Below are 6,378 nucleotides of genomic sequence, written 5' to 3'. Positions count from 1 at the left end.
TGCTACCCACCAGCCTTCTTTCCTGCCCAGTATCCAGCGCAGCCCCTGGCATGGAGTAGGGGGTTGAGGGTGTGGCTGTTGACCCAAGTGATAACATTAAGTGCTGCTTATTGAAGGCTGAGAAACCGAGGCTCAGGCTTCGAGAACGCGCTCCGTCCGCACACAGCCTTCTCTCCATTCATTTCGCAAGCAACCATTTGAAAAAATGTTTTTCTTACGTTTATTTATTTTTGAGACAGAGAGAAACAGAGCATGGGGGCGGGGGGGGGAGGAGCAGAGAGAGAGGGAGACACAGAATCAGAAGCAGGCTCCAGGCTCCAAGCTGTCAGCACAGAGCCCGACGCGGGGGTCAAACCCACCAACCGTGAGATCACGACCTGAGTCGAAATCAAGAGCCGGATGCTTAACTGACTCAGCCACCCAGGCGCCCCCACAAGCAGCTCTTTCTAACTGCACACTCACTATGTCCAAGGCACTATGGGAGGCACTCCCTATTAGTTACTTTGTTTAATCCTCACAGCACCCTACTGAGAGGGTGTATAGTTGTACCATTTAATTTTAGAGGGAATAGACACAGAGAAGTTGAGTGACTTGCCTAAGGTCACATAGCAAGGAAATGGTGGAGTTGGGTTTCAAGCCCATGATAGTACATTTGTTTTCTTCCCCCCCTTTGTTTGACATTTTATTATAAAAAACTAAACGTTCAGACACATCGAATACTACAAAACACCTGCAAATATCCATGACAAAGATAGAACAATGAACATTTTGCCAGATTTGCTTCTTTTTTTTTTTTGCGCTAAAATATTTCAAAGTCAATTATAGACGTCGTGACACTTGAGAATGTGTCTCTAAAAAAATAAACTCAATTTTCTATATAAACCAGCATGCCATTCCCACACTGAGCAAAACAAACAATTTCCTGCTATCATCTAATGCAAGGATCACGTTTAACTCCCCCAGACGGAACACGCTTTCGCCTGGATTTTTTTTTTTTCTTCTTCAATTTTTTCTTAACGTCTATTTATTTTTTGAGAGACAGAGCGTGAGCGGGGGAGGGGGCGGAGAGACAGAGGGAGTCACAGAATCTGAAGCAGGCTCCAGGCTCGGAGCTGTCATCACAGAGCCCGATGTGGGGCTCGAACCTGCGAACCGCGAACTGCGAACCGCAAACCGCGAACCGCGAACCGCGAACCGCGAGATCATGACCCAAGCCCAAGTCGGATGCTTAACCGACTGAGCCACCCAGGCGCCCCTCTCCTGGATTCTTATTGCACCACCTCACTGCTCCCAAGGAACGAATGGATGGGGTTTGGAGGAGATCTTTTCCAGCCTCTCTCCCTAGGTTCCCTGCGGGAGGCAACCCCTTCCTTCCCTCTTACCCCTTGGGGGGCAAGTTTGCTAGACAGGAGAGTCCCAGTGACCTATGGTGGATGGTGAAGCTGTGTGGGAGGCTCGGGGGAGCCCTTTGTCTCCTGTGATGGGGACCATGGAGTGAAGTGGGTGGTCGTCCCGAGGACCTGAGTAGAGCCATGTCCTGGTTGTAGGGACCTCAGCAGAGGCTCTGATGCCCTGGCCCTCCTGCCAGCGTGTAGGCTGTCCCAGTCCAGGGGGGCCTTGACCCTAGGAGCCCCTCCCCTTGGAGGCTCCCTTGTCCACCCTGGGCCTGCAGACCAAACAGCCCACTGGCCTGTCTCAGCCAAAACAGGAGCTAGAGGAAGGTCAGCTTATCAGGCCTCCCTTACTCCTTTACCCCATGGGCCTGCCTTTCACCACAATCAGTGTCTGGAGTGAGGGAAGGGTTGATGGCACAAGGTGAGGCCACTCTTGGGGTCCACTCCCGCCTGAAGAGGAATGCTTTTCAGCAGGACTCTGAGATAGCCCGGGGCCCCACGGGCAATAACAAAGGAGCTTGCCTGCCCGTGGCCAGTGAGGATAGGGGTCTCTAAGTTTTCTTCTGGCCCCATGTCTGTACTGTCCTAATCTTTGGGATGGGTGGGAAGGACCTTGACCTAAGGCAGGAGGTGATGACCTCTTGGTCTTTGCTCTCTGAAGGGGATTAAAGTGTTCAAGGCCAGGTCAGACCAACCCTGAAGGAACAGGGTCTGGGTTTCCCTTCTCAGACTGGGGTCCCTGAGGCAGGCCTGTGCCTCCCCCTCAGACAGGGGCTCCCTGAGACTGGGTCAACACTAACCTTCCCTCACCATCATTACCTCCAGGTGCACCCTGCTACCCACATACACTGAGTGTGGCTCCTGTGAGAGTGGAGCTCCTCCGAGGACCCCAGATCCTCATTGCTCAGGAGCCTGGAGCTGGGCTGAGAGTAGAAATGAGTTGGTTTCACTTTGCTGGAGAGAAGCAGAAGTGGGATAAGCTGGTTGGAGCCCACTGCTTGGTGGGTAATAGAACCTGCTCCCTCTGACAGTTTGGGGTGCGACTGCCTGGTATGGGGACAGGAGATGGAAGGGAGGGCCTCCTCCAGGGCCCCTCCTTCCTTGTCTAGAATACTCCATGTAACCTTTTTGTGGGACATTCCCAGGCTGTGAGGGGCTTCCAGGTGGGGAATGTGGGGGGGTGGTGCTCAGGAGCAGGAGGTGGGTCCCGAAGGGCCCTCCGTGGGCTGTTGAAGAAGTCCCTTCCCCTGTTTTCCCCAGCGCCAGCCAGGACTTCGCTGGGCAGGGGCAGGAGGAAAGGTGGCTCAGCCTTGTGTGGGGCTGAGTGGGGAGGGGAGGACAAGCTCCAGGAAAACAAGGACCAAGGCTGCCAGATAGTGAGGGTGGGCGGGGGTGAGGGAGGAGCCTTCAGGGCTCTCCCCAGGGCCAAAGCTCTGAGGCCATGGTTCCACTGCCTTCAACCTGACCCCAGAGACTGGTCCCATCAGGGTGTCCTGTGTGGAGGCTGCCTCCCTGGGGAGCCCAGTCCTACCTTCTCTCCCAGACTCCTGTATCTGTGCACCCCCTGCAGCACTCAGCACCCTACAGCGCCCAGGCTTGTCTCCCAGACACCACACGAAGGTCCTTTCGGTCTCTCCCAAAGCACCTGCCTCTGGGCTTTGCCTACAGCCGACATTTCAGCCAACTGACTCCCTCACGCTGAACCCTCTGATTACAATCCTAGTTTGTCCTGAGCCAAGTGCTCAGAGTAATGCCTCTTTATCAGCACTTCCTTCGTGCCCTGCCCTGCATCTCTGTCCATCAGGTCCCATCACCCTGTTCCCTTGGGTGGTCACTCAGTGGTGCAGGAATACAGCCGGAGAGGCTGATGCTTAGACCCCTGCATCCTGGGGGCTGAGAGGGAAAAGGAACCACAGTGTGAAGGGAAAACACTGTCCTGCCTTCAGGGACCCCCATTCTGAAGGGGAGACACAGCTCTGCCCTCAGGGACCCCAGTCTGAGGGCAAGACCCAGCCCTGCCTCAGGAAACCCCATTCTGAAGGGGAGACACAGTCTTGCTCTCAGAGAGCCCCAGGTTGAGGGAGGAGACACAGCCCTGCCTCACAGATCCACAGTTGGAGGGAGAGACTCAGCCCTGATCTCAGGGAGCCCCAATCTGAGGGGGGGGAAGCAGACCCCTTCTCAGAAAGTTCCAGTCTGAGGGGGCAGACACAGCCCTTACATCAGGGAGCTCACAGTCATTAAGGGAAAACCTATCCCTTCAGCTCCCATTCACCATCAAAACAACATTGAGAGTTTGCGGGGGGTGGGGGGAAGGAGAGTAATGGCCAAGGACTCCCACATTGACTTTTCTCAAGTTCCTGACGTATTTCTGCTCTCAGCCAGGGGCAGGGTGAAGCGAACCCCCTGCTCAGACCCTTGCAGACTCATTTTCACCACAAGGACCTAAGAGCAGGAATGCCTGGGACCTCTTTAGCTCTTGATGATTTTTTTCTTGTGGGAGAGCTGAGCCCCATGACTGGCCTATATAGGTGCTCATCACTGGTGGCCATTTGATTTATTCAGTCTTCTCCCATTAATTGTCCAGGGAATCTCATCCAGCCACATGTCACTATGCGTCCCCATTTTAATAGGTGATGAAACTGAGACTCAGAAACTTGAGAGGATGCCCAAAGCCCCATAGCTAGGAAGTGACAGAGGCCCAGTTCTGCTTGGCCTCAAATTGTATGTTCTTTTTAGGAGCCGAGCTCGTCCTCTGTTCGTGTGGGGACAGAGCTCCATCCAGCTCCACAGACTCCAGATTATATAGTTCCACTGGTGAGTGTGAGGATTGGCTGTGGGGTTTCTGAAGGTCTGTGTCTTGGGGCCTTTGGGAAAATAACCTGTGGATACTTGGGGAGACCTCAGAGAGGGGTATGGGGCAGGGCAGGGAAGGGAGGAGAGGGAACTTCACTAGCCACCATTGTGTAATGGGTGCGGCCTGCCTGGAGGAACAAAAGGATACAATCTCAGCAAATAGCAACAGGTTCTGTGACCAAGGAGGCTCTGCAAACGCTGATAGGCTCTGCAAACTCAGCGGGTTCTGCAAATGCTGACAGGCTCTGCAAACTCTGTCAGACACTATGCACTGACAGGCCTCACAATGGCAATGGGAGGGAGGGACATCATGGAGGTGAATACCTTGTGGTCCAGAGATGCTAAGGGAAGTTTCCACTTACCTTAGAAGTGAAGGCAGGTGGTTGGTTCCCAAAAGTGGCTCTGCCTTTGTGAGGAAGTCATGGAGAAGGACACCAAGTCCTCTTCCCTCCTTCTATAGCCTTCTTCAGTGCCTCTGCCTGGTAGTTTCCCCCTTAGCAGGCCGCAGAGGTGCAGGGCAGGAGGACTATGACTGGGGGAGTCCATGGGGAGCAGGCACGTGAGGCAGGGAGGTCCCCCAGGTGGAAGCCTGGGCAGCTGGGGGATGGGGTAGTCTGGTCCCAGGTAGCCATGGGGCAGGCTGGAAGCCCTGCCTACCCCCGCCTATGGCCCCTCTGGGCTCTAGAATGTCCCAGCCCTTCATACTCTGCCTTGGAAGCAGGGGAGGGAGTGGTCAGAGCAGCAAACTTTTCCGAATGGAAAATGATGAAATCGTTCTGGAAAGCTGACTTTCCCAGGCTCTCGTGGGTACAGCTGACAAGGGGAAACCTGAGCCCTGTGGGCAGGCAGGGGGTCCAGCGGTAGGGGATCAGAGGCGCCTCTCTATGACCGAGTCCTGGGAAGCCACTCCAGAGCCCCTGTGGCCCAGGGGCTGCCCTTGTTGGGGCGGGGGGAGTGGGAGGCTGAGTTACCACTCCAGCCCACGGTCCCTGACAGTCTACGCTCAACCCAGCAACTACAGTGATGCTGTGGCAACAAAGACAATTCCTGTCTCTCCTCAGCTCACTCCAAGTCAAGGCCAAAGTCCTTACTGCGACCGGCATGGCCCCATGTGATCCCGCCCTTCTACCACTCTGCTCCTTACTCACTCTGCCTCTTTGTTCCTCAGATGTGCTGACACACTTCTGCCTCAGGGCCTTTGCACTACCTGTTTCCCCTCTGCCTGGATGCTCCCCCCCCCCCCCCCCCGCCCCGGGACATCCACAAGGCTTACCCCCTCACTTCCTTGACAGCCTTGAATATCACCTTTTTAGCAAGGCTTTTCCTGACCACCCTATTCAACACTGCAACCTACCCTCCCCACCCCAGCCCTGGCACCACCCCCCTCTTCTGTATTACCATGCTTTCTTTTTCTCCAGATAATCTCCAAATTATTTCTTTTCGTAGTGGGTTAAAGGGTGCCCCTCCCCCGCTCAATGATATGTCCACATCCAAACCCCTGGTACCTGTGAATACGACTGTAGTGGGTTGAATGTGTCCCTCTTCCAAAATTCAGGCCCACCCGGAACTTCAGAATGTGAACTTACTTGGAAGTAGGGTCTTTGCTGATGTGTTTAAGTTAAGGCTCTGGAGATGAGATCATCCTGGATGTAGGGTGAGCCCTAAATCCAACAAGTAGTCAGAAGAGGAGACACGGAGGGATGCGGGAAGACACAGAGAGAAAGCCGTGTGAAGACAGAGCCAGAAACCCGAGGGGTGCGGCCTCAAGTCAAGGAACCCCAAGGATTGCCAGGAGCCACCAGAAGCTGGAAGAGGCACGATCCTCCCCTCTGGGAGCCTTTAGAGGAAGTATAGCCCTGCCAACACCTTGATTTTCAGACATTTAGCCTCCAGAACTGGAGGGAATAAATTTCTGTTGTTCTAAGCCACCAAGTTTGTGGTAATTTGTTATGGCAGCTACAGGAAACGAATACAACGCTCTGTCATTTACTCGTCTATTTGTTTATTATCCATAAACACACTCCCCCTCCTCACATCTTGACTCCAAGAAGACAAGGGTTTTGGTTTATTTTGCTCACTGACGTATCCCCAAGCAACTAACGCAGTGCCTGGCACATAGCAGGTGCTC

The 6,378-nt window shown here is 54.2% G+C and overlaps 1 long non-coding RNA gene across 1 annotated transcript; it reads left to right on the top strand.

Moving 5' to 3' along the window:
• The first annotated feature begins 4,008 nt into the window (after positions 1 to 4,008).
• LOC131513438 (uncharacterized) lies at positions 4,009 to 6,178 on the top strand. Its single transcript, XR_009262587.1, has 2 exons — positions 4,009 to 4,211; positions 5,806 to 6,178. It is a non-coding gene; the product is annotated as an uncharacterized LOC131513438 (long non-coding RNA).
• Positions 6,179 to 6,378: the final 200 nt, after the last annotated feature.

Source organism: Neofelis nebulosa, chromosome 6 (genome assembly GCF_028018385.1).
Source record: "Neofelis nebulosa isolate mNeoNeb1 chromosome 6, mNeoNeb1.pri, whole genome shotgun sequence".
In the NCBI taxonomy this organism is placed as follows: domain Eukaryota; kingdom Metazoa; phylum Chordata; class Mammalia; order Carnivora; family Felidae; genus Neofelis; species Neofelis nebulosa.
This window is presented reverse-complemented; position numbering and strand designations above follow the sequence as displayed.